General features: G+C 41.5%; 1 long non-coding RNA gene across 1 annotated transcript in view; it reads right to left on the reverse strand.

The window, feature by feature from the left end:
- LOC113887022 overlaps nt 1-9,790 on the reverse strand; it is a 31,527-nt gene extending 21,737 nt beyond the window's left edge. Inside the window, exon 1 of the long non-coding RNA XR_003509633.1 lies at nt 8,737-9,790. This is a non-coding gene — a long non-coding RNA (uncharacterized LOC113887022). The remainder of the gene's footprint in view (nt 1-8,736) is intronic.
- Nucleotides 9,791-14,813: the final 5,023 nt, after the last annotated feature.

Below are 14,813 nucleotides of genomic sequence, written 5' to 3' on the forward strand. Positions count from 1 at the left end.
AAAGGAGCCTGGTGGGCTACAGTCCATGGCATCGTGAAAGAGTGGGACATAACTTAGCAACTGAACAACAAGAACAGCATGTATATATATATATATATATATATATAGAGAGAGAGAGAGAGAGAGAGAGAGAGAGAAAGAGAGAGAGAACTTTAAAATTGTGGAAACCATATGAGCCAATCATTTTATGTCTTGAATTGTAGCCAAAGATAATTACACAAGTACACAAAAAAGAATGCTCATAGTTGTTCAATCACAGCATTGTGCATAACAGCTAAAAGCTGAAAACAAGCTAAAGGTCTAACAGTGGTGAATGGCTAAATAAGTTATGGTGCACCAATACAATGGAATACTATGCAGACCTTAAAAGGGCTAATGTTGACATATTGACTGGCATGGAAAGTTTTCCACAACCGTTGGTGTTTTGTTGGAGAAAATAAAGTCAGAGCACAGCATGTACAGCATGATATATATATGTCCATAGACTATCTGGAGGGAAATCACCAAACATGAGCAGTGGTTTTCTCTAAGGGTAAGATTCTAGGTGATTTTTAGAAGAGCCAAGGTACCTTTTTTAGGATTTTTGTATTATCAGAAATTTTTTAATAATCATATATGATTTTTCCCAATACACTAAAGGCACTAAAAAAAGAAAGCTGTGAGGATTTAAAGGCCCATTGTTGTTAATGGCTACTCCATCTCAAATGTTCCTTGGCCGCAGTTTCCATGATGGTAAACTGTCAATTTTATAATGTCACCTTTGCTCTCCAAAGAATCTGCCCTTCAGGCTACCTCAGAGCCTTGGGTTGTTATACCTACACAGAGGAGCTGTTAGTTCTGTCTGTTAATACCTCCACAGTCCCCCTATAATTCCACCTACTCCAACATAATATCCCTTAGAACTCCCGTTGTGCCCATACATCAATCTTCGAGCCATCAAATGAATCTTATCCCCATCAAGAGGCTCAAAAATAGTTAAGGGGAATAAATAGTTTGAAATAGTTTAAGAATGAAGACAACCTGGACAGGAACACTGAGGACAGAGGTGCTGCTCTGGGAAGGAGGATGAAAGTTGAGTGGCAGGAATACAGCAGAAGAGTGGAAGAAGTGTCTTTCTGGATGTCTGATTCTACTCCTAAGTCTGTGTCCAAAACTGAAACCCATTTTTCATTTCTATAACCTCAGAGCCAAGGGCAAAAAGGAGAATGGGCACCTGGGACTCAGAGGACATGTTACTGGACAATCCCTGATGAAGCCTTTGAAGCCTTTGATGTGGTTAGTATTCCTTAGGTGAAGGGAAGAGAGCAAGAGGGAGAGCAAGTATGAGGTCAGGGCAGAGGGGGACACCTGGTGGGATGCAGTCTACACCCCTTGGAAAGTAGGCAACACCCTCCTCACCTGGAAGGACAGGAAGCCTTGTGCCTAGCTTCGTTTGCAGTGATGCCTGTTTTCTTTCTCTTTTAGCAGACTTTTAACAGAGAGCTAAAGAGAAAAATGAAGGAACGTCCAAAGAAATATCTCATATCCCTCCTTTGGTAAATGGGTTCATCTACAGAACCATTAGAATTTTTCAGTTTTCAAATTTCTGTCTGTTAATACCTCCACAGTCCCCCTATAATTCCACCTACTCTAACATTATATCCCTTAGAACTCCTGTTGTGCCCATACATCAATCTTCGAGCCATCAAATAAATCTTATCCCCACCAAGGGGCTCAAAAATAGTTAGGGGGAATGAATAGTTTGAAATAGTTTAAGAATGAAGATGACCCTGGCAAAGAAGATCAGAAGATCTTTGTACCCTAATGCTCCTGATGAAGTCTGTGAGCAACATATCAAGGGTAACCAACTGCAATTGAGTCTTAGAAGTATAGGGTCAGTTTAGAACTACATTTTCTCCCCTTGTGTTCTTGGGTGGAAGGGGACTGGCATAAGTAAAGTATTCTGCTGAGAATTATGCTCTACGGAATCATTTTTAGTCACGCCTCCGAAAACAACTCGGTTTTAAATTCCCAGCCATTGTCTGTGAAGCCTGGCAACAATTCTTCTGCTGTCCCTTCAGGAATAGCAACTGATGTCTCTCCTAACATTTAGGTTAGGTGTGCAAAAACTGTACGAGCTTAAAAACATTCAACTGTCCATTCCAGAGAGGGCAGTGTTAGTGGTGGGAATCATCATTCACTATGACTACAGCTGCTACTTTCACCATCAGTACCACAGCCCCCATTTCCTGAGTGCCTTCTGGTTGTCAGACATAGCACTAAGCTCTTCACGTTCATTATTTTATTCACAACAACCCATGGGTGTAGGCAGCGTATTTGTTTTTGTTTTACAGATGAAGAAATTAAGGGGCAGAGAAAAATAACTTACCTAAGGTCCCAGAGGCTGTAAGATGCAGAACAAGGAACCAAACCCAGATCTGACTCTGAAGCTACTTTAGGCCAGAAAGATCTTCTTAAGCTTTTCTCAAACTTTACCCAGAAGAGAAAGCTATATCCAGGGAAAATGTTGAAGCTTCATCATGCCCATGTTAGAAGAATTAGGTTGACTGCAGTAAGCACACTGATGGTAGTGGCAGACCCAGGTGAGCTATGACTTCCATTCTGCCAGACACTAGGCTAAGTGGTTTACGTACATTACTGCCTTTCATCTTCACAAGGCTTTGAGGTCAGTCCTACCATCATCTTACAGAGGCAGAAACTGATGTTTAAAGAGGTCAAACAATTTGTCCCAAGGCACCCATTAGGAAATGACAGAACTGCTCTTCAGACTAAACCAAGTTCCAACTCCATAACTCATGGTCTTAACTCCTACCTATATGGTCTCACCAGGAAGTATAAACCAACTAGCCTATAACTGTTTCTGAGAAAGAGAAACCTGGCACATAATAAGCATCAGTCTCACAACCCCATCTGGAGGGCCAGACACTGTCTAAGGCTGCAGCATTTGCTGTTATGCCTTATTATGGCTTTAAGTCCAAGGGGACCACCTCAGGCACTTTGTGGGTCTTTGACAGGATTCTAAGGTTCGGCTTAAGTCATGGCGCTGGAAGCAATCTTGAAGAACATCTAGTCCAATGCCAATTGTTATACAGATTAGGCATTTGGTACAGAGAGGTTAAGTGACTTGCTGAAGGCTGCAGAACTGATCACTGACAGACATGCTCCTGAAATCCAGATCTCCTGTGTGCCTGAGCCAATGTGCTATCTTCCCTGCCCCAATATACTACACCCTCTCTGGGTCTTCTCTGGACACTCTTGACCCATCTGTACTTGTGCTTGCATAATTGCTAAGTTGCTTTAGTCATGTCCAACTCTGTGCAACCCTATAGACTATAGCCCACCAGGCTCCTCTGTCCATGGGATTCTCTGGGGAAGAATACTGGAGTTGGTTGCCATGCCATCCTCCAGGGGATCTTCCCAATCCAGGTATCGAACCCACATCTCTTCCATCTCCTGCACTGGGAGGTGGTTGCCATGCTGTCCTCCAGGGGATCTTCCCAATCCAGGTATTGAACCCACATCTCTTCCACATCTTCTGCATTGGGAGGTGGGTTCTTTACCACTAGCACCACCTGGGAAGCCCATCTTGACCCCACCTACATTCCCTTCAATTTGTCCAATAAATATTACTGGAAAATTCTGCTGACAATCATTCCAACCCAGGGATATATCAAATGTCTCTACTGAAGAGGAGTTTACCAGACAGGAGACTATAATTCAACAAACCAAGGTTCTTCACTCATGTTGCTCTTTACAGCATTATGTCTGAGGCAGGCATACCTTCTCGGCCAAGAGGGGAAGAAAGTATGGCTAAAAGGAATTAGGAGTGCTATCTATGAGTATGAGCAGGGTGGAGAATTTAGGTTGAAACAACCTCTGACATAACTGAATTTCAATATATTGGCATACTTTCCTTTCTACAATATACATGTTCCTGGGTGTCAACCAAATTTTCCTACAGAAAGTCTATTAATCAAAAATATTTAAAGAATATCCCCTCAATACAGCCAGGAAAACCTTATTTATTTTGAGTGAATAATTTGGTTGCTGCAGGGTGTTGCCATACTTTCCAAACTCCTTATCAAGCTGAATGACCTGGCAATTACCCCCAGTGAAGACAAGAAGAAGAGCACATACCTCACAGGCTTATTTTGAGGATCAAAGAGGACAAGCCAGGGCCAAAATGCTAGGCAGAGTGCCTGGCACATAATAAGTAGCTCATGAAATGTTACCGACTATTATTATGATTAGGGGAGGATCTTAGATCATCAGATAGCTATACTTCCATACTGGGAGAAGTATCCTCTTTTCTGCAAAGGATAACCCAAGGAGAGATGTCTTAGATTCTAAAGTACAAAGAGTATAGGGAATCGAGGGTAATTATAGGGCTTCCCTGGTAGCACAGCTGATAAAGAATCCACCTGCAATGCAGGAGACCCCGGTTCGATTCCTGGGTTGAGAGGATCCCCTGGAGAAAGGATAGGCTATCCACTCCAATATTCATGGGCTTCCCTGGTGGCTCAGACAGTAAAGAATCCACTTGCAAGACCTGGGTTTGATCCCTGGGTTGGGAAGAACTCCTGGAGAAGGGCATGACAAGCCACTCCAGCATTCTTGCATGGAGAATCCCCATGAACAGAGGAGCCTGATGGGCAACAGTCCATGGGATCACAAAGAGTCAGACATGACTGAGCGATTGAGTATATAGCACAGCACAGGGTGACTATAACCACTGCCAACCACCACTTCCCAGAGCCTCGTCTTTGAGAATCCTAAAATCTGCCAAAAAACAAAGGTCTTACAAACTGTCTCAGTGTGGCAGCTCAGGGACCAAGATTAATGAGAGCTTCTTGAGCCTTGGGGGCAAATATTCTTTCAGGCAAATGGTTGCCTTGGAGTTTCTCTCCTTTCATTGTCAAGGTCTTGGCCTGCCTCCTCCAAGACTTTTAAAGTCTAGCTCCTGTCAGAGACACTTTAAATATATGACCCTGGCTCATCATTCAACAAGCCCTATGTGGCTCTGGGTACTTGTCCATTTCGTCTTGCAAGACAGGCCTGGGCTTTTGGATTAGAGAATTCCATGTGTATAGGTAGAGATGCTGTGTTCTGAATGGTTTTTACTCCTGAAATCTTGTCACCACTCTTCATATGCTGTTACTACCCATCCTAGTGTGCAATCAGTAGGGTTGGTATCCAGTATGATCTGCAGAACATGGGTCAGAGATTCAGGATACTGTTAAGAGTTAAGGAAGAATTGTGATGATTTGGGATTGGATATGGAAACCAAGAACAGGTAAGTGAAAGTGAAGTCACTCAGTCGTGTCCGACTCTTAGCGACCCCATGGACTGCAGCCTACCAGGCTCCGCCATCCATGGGATTTTCCAGGCAAGAGTACTGGAGTGGGGTGCCATTGCCTTCCCCAGATTATATGTATAGTAGAGCTTTCGAACTTACAAATAACATGAAATACCAAAATAGGTTGTTACTTTTCCTTTCTCCACCTCTCTCGTTCTCTCTCTTTCTCTCTCTCACACACACACACAGACACATACTTTTTAGTGTTAAGACAATTGTATGAAAAACAGGTAATACATTTTTTACATAACATCTCAATATTCAAACAAAACTGTACTTCATGTATGTAAAACAAAAACACATAAATTATGCATTGGTTTCTCTATATTTGATATTATTGAATAATGTTATAATTGAAATTTTTGTTTTTAATGGGGTTTTTAACTTTGAAATCCTTGCTTCAGACTTACTGAAAGTAGAATTAACAGGGTTTTTTTGACCTCCTACTTTTAGATTTGGGGAGTGATGGTTCAGAATCAGATGCATTCACAGTAATGGATGCTACTTCCACCAATCCTGATTGAAGGGGTTCCAGTGATACCTGAATAACAACAGGTAACCTAGTCACAAATCCCCTGGAAATTTGAGCTTCTGGTGCTTGAACCATCCCAGTTGTGTTTCAAATATCACTCTTTCCTCCCAGTATCCTATTAAAACCACTCATCTTCAAGGCAGTTGCAACTGGTAAGACTTAAATACACCACTCAGGAGAATTTTGCCAACTAGCATTCTTAACTATAAAACACCATTGGCTATGGGTGGGGTAGGGCTCAAGTCGGGATTCACTGCTTTGGCATTCACCCCTGTAAATTCTTTATTGGATAGCCCAAACTTGGATTTCTGACAGGAAAGGGTGTAGAGAATAGAGGTGTTCTATCGCCCACCATCCCACCATCCCACTTCATTTTCACAGGTGCGCCTAAAAGAACTATAGCCATGGCACCTCTGACCCATGCCTATTCCTTTAACTATAATAATCCTTGGCTTTTTCTCTTATATCAAGCTCTATGGGAAACACAGGTGGAGTTATCCCAGGCGAGAGAGAAAGCAGCAGAAACTTCCTGCTGTTGGGAGGGAGACCATATCGGCTTAGGGCTGTGGGAGTCAGGGGGCTTGTACTTCCACTCCAGTGCTCCTGGAGTGCCTGGCTCAGGTCCCAGGAGCCCAGGAGGCTCTGCTGGTTGGTGGTGGACAAAGCGATGTTAACAAAGTGCTCAAACTGCTGGGCGATGATGACTCAAGAATCCCACGCAATCCCACGCTCCTGCTAGTCACCACTTCCAGGAATTAAAATAGACCTCTGGTGCTAAGAGACAGCAGGCCTTTTATATCTGCTCAAAAAAATGAGCCCAGCCTTAAGGACTATCCTGCTATTTGATACAATGGAATATTACACAGCCATTAAAGATGCCAATTATGTGCACTGTGCAGGTGGGAACCAGAATGTGAAATAATGTTACACAAAAACAGCACAATAGGAAATAGGTACACATGCTGATCAGAACTATGGAAAACACACATTGAATAATTCATCCCTAAAGTACCAAAGAGAATGAAGAGCACCACAGTCCTTTGAGTTTCCACCCCTACCCCCAACAACACCTTGTATTATAATACACTTTTTAAAATTGTTGTGCTGGTCATGCTAGGTTACTAAGACATCTGCCTTTTAAGTGACACAGGAGTTAACTCTGCAGATTATTTGATTCAGGGAATAAATAAGAATTTAACGCTAAGGGGGCTGATGCTTTAAAATGGGCTTCCCAGGTGGCACAGTGGTAAACAACCTGCCTGCCAATGCAGGAGACGAAAAAAGACATGGGTTTGATCCCTGGGTTGCGAAGATCCCCTGGAGTAGGAAATGGCAACCTACTCCTGTATTCTTGGCTGGGAAATTCCACAGAGGAGCCTGGTGGGCTCCAGTCCATGAAGTCACAAAGAGTCGGACATGGCTGAGTGACTGAGCACATATACGCCATTTCAGGTTTAGCACTCCAATGAAAAATTCCTTCAAAACACCTAGTCCACAAAGCTCCAATATGGGAGTTTAAGGAAACATGTGTTTGGACCTCTTTTAAGTGGGATTGCTGTGTTTTGAACTAAGCTAGCTTATAAGGAGAGAAAGAAACTATTTTTGGATAGGCTTCCAGAAATCCCTCATTGAAGAAGAATTGCTAAATGCTTTCCCCCAGCCCCACCCTTGTCTCCGGTAGTGCTTATTACACTTAGCCAAACATCTAGCACATATATGGGTATCTGGGTAAGCACTATTCTCCTTCTGGAGCCCTGGCCTCAAGCCCTGCCCAGACTTGGGTTTTTTTAGAATTAGCTTTCAATCAGTACATCTAGTTTTTAAAAGACTATGTGTAGTCTTTTCTTTATTAAAAAAAAAACTTTGTATTCTGAAATTTTAGATTTATGGAAGATTTGTAAATATAGTATGAAGAGTTCCCATAAACCCCTCACCCAACTTCCCCTAACATTAAGATGCATATAACTCTGGTAGATTGATCAAAACTATGATATTAACATTAGCACAATACTATTTATTAAACTATAGACTTAATTCAGATTTCACCAGTTTCTCCAATAATGTCCTTTTTCTGTGCAGGGTCTAATCCAGGATCCTATGCAGTGATTATAATAGTTTAGTTTAAAAAAAAAAAAAAAAAACCTAGAAACTATTCTCCTTTTAGGAGGTGAAACAGGTAAGCCAGTAAGTGTCTGGCCAATTTATGATCCTGAGCTATTCTAAGAAACTCATGAGGGAACTCTATTACTTCTGTACCCAAGCTCTGAATTTGTGACACCTCTCATCATGGTTATTTTCAGAAAACATGTCTTACATCAGCACTTCTCACAGTAGTACAAAGGGATTTGACAAGTGGGTTATTTTAGCAACCAATATTATGAGGGTAACAAAATGAGCGGATGGCCTTATCTGTTTCCTATGTGTCATTTTTCTTCAAATTGTAGTTAAACGTCTAACTAGAAGCTGTAATATTTGACTGTAACATAAATGCTGAGAAACACCCACACCAGCACAGAAGGGACTCTCTCCGATGTGTGTTTGGTTTTGTTTGCCTGAAATGAAGTACTGAAATCTTAAAGAAACCAAATTGAATAGGTTATTTTGACTCTTTGCTAATCTCAAGAGAGGAAAGGGAAATGAGGCTATGATATCCATTTATTCCTTCAACGAATAATTGGATTATTAAGAATAATTCCCCCCTTAATCCATGCAAACTAGGTGCCAGGCAATTTGCAAAGTGCTTCACAAATACTGTTTCACTGAATAAATCACAACAATCTCATGAAGAAAGTACCATTACCATTCTTTTACAGATAGAGGAGCAGGGAACAGAGGTTAAGTAACTCACCCAAAGTCATACAGCATGTAAAAGTGATGCAGCCAGAATTCAAGACTAGGTCAGCCTGATTCCACAGCTGGTCATCTTGGCCAGTATGCTATATTGTTGCTCTGAGCACCTGCAGCATTTCATATACTGGCTTGGGTGCTGGACAGAAATAGAATAGTGAACGGTCCTTATTCCCTCAAATCTTATTCTAGTTGAAGGAGAGGGACCCTAAAATAGCTAAATAACAGCGCTCTCTTCTCCTTAGGTATTCCTTGGATTGGTTACAAGGTGAGCAGTAAATGCAAACAGTGAATCCCAACACCTTTATATATTTAAATTCCCTCCGTGTACCCTGAGGATCTCTGACAGAAATGGACTAGAGGATATTGACATATTCTTCCATTTTGTGGCTCTGGGCTAGGTGTCAGCATCCCTCCCCACCCACTTAGTCTCCTTTGATGAAAAACATATATGCAAATGCATATAACGATGAAATCAAATCAGCTGATGGAAATTTTTAGGTCTGGTACATAATAATTATACTCCATTTCAACTGTCCTTTGCACTTGCAATAATTGGTGAGCTCTAAGGCGGCTTCAATTGGTTCATGACTGTACTTTATGGCATGCCATTTTGAAATATATTTCTCAGAAAAATGACAATGATGACCCTGTAAATTATAAACTGGAAATGTGATTTTAAAAATGAAGGGCTGAAAGTCTTAAATCTCAGCAAATGACAATTATTCTCTCCTCTCTCCCAACATCCAAACATCAAATATCCTAACCCTGTGGTTTTCAATCCTGGCTGCATATGGCACTGCATATGCATATGGGACTCATTGGGAAAACTTTGAAATTTCTAATGCCTGTGTCCATCCTGAGATTGAATTGATTTAATTATCTGGGGTGTGGCTTGGGTTTTGGAAGTTTTAAAAGAGCCCCAGGGGATTTTAATGTGCAGACAAATTTGGGAACAATGGCCCTTTTTGGAAGATCACAACCCTGGCTGCAGACTTTCCAGGTGGCTCTAGTGGTAAAGAACCCACATACCAATGCAGGTAGACAGAAGAGACACAGGTTCGAATCTTAGGTCGGGAAGATCCCCTGGAGGAGGGCACAGCAACCCACTCCAGTATTCGTGCCTGGAGAATCCCACAGACAGAGGAGCCTGGCAGGCTGCAGTCCATTGGGTCGCACAGTCAGATATGACTGATGCAACTTAGCACACACATGCAATCCTGGCTGTGGGCTTCCTCTGTGGCTCAGCAGTAAAGAATCCATCCACAATGTGGGAGATGTAAGAGATGCGGATTCGATCCCTGGGTCAAGAAGATCTCCTGGAGGAGGGCATGGCAACCCATACCAGTATTCTTGCCTGGAGAATCCCATGGACAGGGGATCCTGGTGGGCTACAGTCCACAGGGTCACAAAGAGTTGGACAGGACTGAAGTAACTTAGAAAGCAAGCAAGCAAGTAAGCAACACTGGCTTCACATTAGAATCACGTTCAGGGAATATTTTAAAAATTGTGATGCTTGGGCCACATCCCAGACTAATTAAATTAGAAGATCTAGGGGTAGCGCCCAAGTCCCAGAAACCAGGATTTTCTGAAAAGCTCCCAGAAGTAGTTCAATGTGCAGCCAAGACTGGGAAGCATGGTTGTGGGTGCAACTTCACAGCTGTAATAAAGGCGATGGTAAAATTTGCACTCAGAGGTTCAGTAACTCTAAGATGAGCCTAATGAGAAGCCAGTTCTAGACACCAGGTAGGAAGCAGGCTGAGGACAAACTCTTAGAATAATTGTCCTATTTTAATATCAATAAAATGAGCTCACCTTTTCTTGTCATGTATGCGAGTCAACTTTAAGGCTTATCTAGGACCACTAGCAACTGAAGGTTCTATGCCTGACTCCCTATCACACCTACCAAAATAACTGCAGAGAGAATGGGAAAGGAAGTGCTTTAAAGGGATGAAAACCTTTGCAAAGGACTGAAAACCAGTGCTCAGAGACCCTGCATGGATATAGACAAGGAGAAACCACAAAAGCAAGTTATTTGGCCTACACATTACCCAACTAGTTAGATTTAAAAAATTTTTTTATTGGAGTATAGTTGATTTACAATGTTGTGTTAGTTTCTGCTGCACAACAAAGTGAATCTGTTATACATATACATCAACTAGTTAGTTTTTATCTGCAACTTGATGTGCATTTTTACTCATCAAGCCAAATGCTGGGCTTGGAGGGGGAAAAAAAAGAAACCCTAGCACATGATTCTCATCCTTACCTACACATTAGAGCCATATGAGAAGGTTTTAAAACAATGATGCTAGGGCCACACCCAAAGTGAATTAAATCAGAATCTCTGAGGGGATGACACCCAGAAATCTGTTTTAAAATGTCTCCGGGTGGAAAGGTGAGGGAGAGGGATAAATTAGGAGGTTGGGATTAACATATACACACTGTATATTTATACTATATGTAAAATAGATAATCAACAAAAACCTATTGTATAGCAGAGGGAACTCTATATTCTGTAATAACCTATATGGGAAAAGATTCTGAAAAAGAATATATATGTGTGTGTGTGTGCGTGTGTATGGGCTTCCCTTGTGGCTCAGCTGGTAAAGAATCCACCTGCAATTCAAGAGACCTGGGTTTGATCCCTGGGTTGGGAAGATCACCTGGAGAAGAGAAAGGCAACCCACTCCAGTATTCTGGCCTGGAGAATTCCATGGACTGTATAGTAATTGGGGTCGCAGAGTCAGACACGACTGAGCAACTTTCACTTTCACATATGTATGTGTATATATATGTGTGTGTGTGTGTAACTTAATCACTTTGCTTTACACCTGAAACTAACACAACATTGTAAACCAACTACTCTCCAATAAAAATAAAAATTAAAACACATACCTTGGTTAAAAATACTTTTAAAAGTAAAAATTGCTTTAAAAAAAAAAAACGGTCCCCAGATGATTCTAATGTTGCAACCATAAAACAAAGAATGTTGCCCACCATCCATCCTAAAGTACCCCTCAAGGAATTCAGGGCAAAGGTCAGGAATGAGGCACTCTGTGCTCCTGAAAAAAAGGAGATACAGTTAGATATTCTCAGGAAAAAATTTTATGTCCTCAGGTTTTTGCATCTTCCCATACCCATAAAAGCACTAAAATCATTAACTGAGATATCTGTTCCTCATGACAAGCAGCAACCTTCTACTGGGATGTGTGCTTGATCACTCATACCCCCTCCTCCATAATTACATACAATGCTGACTTCTCCCCGGCCACCTCATTAGAGCAGTTCCTCGGAGCTATCTGAGAGGCTCTCTCTTGGGCTATAGCCCTCAGTAAGTCCCCAAATAAAACTGAACTCACAGCTCACAGGTTGTGTGTTTTTATTTCAGTTGACACAACCAAGGCTGCAAACTGTCATTCTAAACCAGTGGTTCTCAAACTTGAGTGTACATTAGAATCACACACATTCAGTAAAACACAGAAAGTTGGGTCTCACCCTCAGAGGTTCTAATCCAGTTAGGGTGGAACCTGGAAGTCTGCATTTCAAACAAGCTCCTAGGTGATGCCAATGCTATTGGTCTAGGGACCATACCTTGAAAGGCAGAGCCCCATATGGACCACTGGTTCTCAGCCTTGGCTGCACATGAGAATTACCGGGGGTGGGGGGTTCATTTTAAAAATACAGATGCCTGAGTCCCCCCCCTAAACCAATTAAACTGGAATATCTGAGGTCCAGGGATCAGTATTTTTAAAGGTGATACTAATGTGCACTGAAGTTTGTTATCCTAGACCTAGATATTTTACAGTTGCAAGAGATCATTTAGTATAAACCCTTGAATTTCCTGAGAATTTAGAGGTACTTTAGCTACTACTGGTCCACAACCCCCAATTTCTACTATTCTCCCTTAATCTTTACTAGGTATTAACTACGTGAACTGTAAATCAACTATACTTCAAGAAAAAATAATAATAAAAATCAATGTGACCAATTTAGGGTGACCAACTTGTCCTGGTTTGCCTAGGATGCTCCTGGTTTTAGCACTGAAAATCCCAGATTCAAAGTAAATCAGGAGAGTTGGTCATTACAGTTACATTTTGCAGCTCACAGACTGGAATACAATACTATTAGATTTTGCTTTTAACATCCAGCATCCAGATCTTGGTTTCTAAATACCATTCTCTAATAAAAGGGATCAGGGCTCCTTGGAAACGGCTGATTTCAGGACTAAGGCAGAGAAATGTATGACAAACCCAGGAACTGTCTGTCAGAATTTAAGTTAGTGATCAAAGACTCACGGAAGCATGTCTAAAGGACTAAAGGGACTCCCATTGGCCAAACCGGAGAAAATTTGAGCATTACAAAGAAAATGACAGAACTGGATGGAAAACATTAAATTTAAGTAACACTGAATTAAGTGATATCCAAAAAAACAAATAAATCTACCTCTCCACTACTGAAAGTAACTATTATATCAACTTGCTCTGAAAATTGGTATTTGAGGGGAAAGAATCTGGCTTTTACCTGGCCCTTTTGGGTGATATCCTGTGGATAAGAAAAAGCTCATCTTTACAGAAGAATCCCAGCTAACAAATGTAGACTGGATGACTGAATTAGAAAGACATCATTTTGTAACCCCAATTAAATCAGAAAATAGATTTTAAAAATTAGAAGAAAAAATTACTGAGTCAGGAAACAATAATGCTGAATTTTTTAGGTGAGAGGTAACTGAGGAACAGGACAGTCACATGGTACCAAAGTAAGCCCAGATTTATTGTTAATTAGGAAGAGAAAATTAAAATTACATACAGAGTTCTGAGGGCCACGACCTTAACCACCACCTTTACTATGAGTGGACAGTTGTCAGTGTACCTCTTAATGGGAGGCTACATGAAGTATGCAGAATATTTATGAAGCATTCTTATCAAAACTGAATCTAGTGAGGTAGATAAACCTAGATCCTGTTATACAGAGTGAACTAAGTCAGAAAGGGAAAAAAAAATCATCTGCTGTGCTTAGTCACTCAGTTGTGTCCGACTCTTTGTGACACCATGGACTGTAGCCCACCAGTCTCCTCTGTCCATAGGGATTCTTTCCAGGCAAGAACACTGGAGTGAGTTGTCATGCCCTCCTCCAGGGGATCTTCCCAACCCAGGCATTGAACCCAGGTCTCCTGCATTGCAATCAGATTCTTTACTGTCTGAGCCACCAGGGAAGCTCAAGAATACTGGAGTTGGTAGCCTATCCCTTCTCCAGGGGATCTTCCCGACCCAGGAACCAAACTGGGATGTCCTACATTGTAGGCAGATTCTTTACCAGCTGAGATATTAATGCATATATATGGAATCTAGGAAAATGGTACTGATGAATCTATTTGCAGGGAAGGAACAGCAACACAAACGTAGAAAACAGACTTGTGAATACAGTAGGGGAAGGAGAGGGTAGGATGAATTGAGAAACTAGAATCAACATATACACACTATCAGGTGTAAAATAGTTAATGGAAAAGCTACTACATAACACAGAGAGCCCAGCCTGGCACTCTGTCACAACCTAGAGGGGTGGGATGGGAAGGGGGAGGGAGATTCATGAGGAGGGGATATATATATATAATTATGGCTAATTCACATTGTTGTACAGCAGAAACATTGTAAACACAACATTGTAAAGCAATTATCCTCCATTTAAAAATAAATTAAAAAAAAAAAACTGGATCCAATCAAGCCTCTAAATCCAACAATTTCCAGTTTATAGGAAATTCAGGGGCTGGAAGGGAAAGCTAAACACTTTAGTTTTTCTTAAGAAAACAAACCATCCTGGTTTGCCCAGGACTGAGGACTCTCCAGGATGTAGGATCAGTGTTAAACCAGGAGAATCCTAGGCAAACCAGGACGGTTGGGCACACACACTACAATCAGACAGATTCATAAGTGGGGTAGACCTGGTCTCTAAAAGTCCATGCCATTAACAAAAAGTGGGCAAACTGTTTTAGATTAAAAGACACTAAAGAGAGACCATACTCAAATGCAACATGTGAACCGACCATAAAAGACATTCGGTGGACAGCTGGGGAAATCTGAA

This window comes from Bos indicus x Bos taurus, chromosome X (assembly GCF_003369695.1).
Source record: "Bos indicus x Bos taurus breed Angus x Brahman F1 hybrid chromosome X, Bos_hybrid_MaternalHap_v2.0, whole genome shotgun sequence".
Taxonomy (NCBI): domain Eukaryota; kingdom Metazoa; phylum Chordata; class Mammalia; order Artiodactyla; family Bovidae; genus Bos; species Bos indicus x Bos taurus.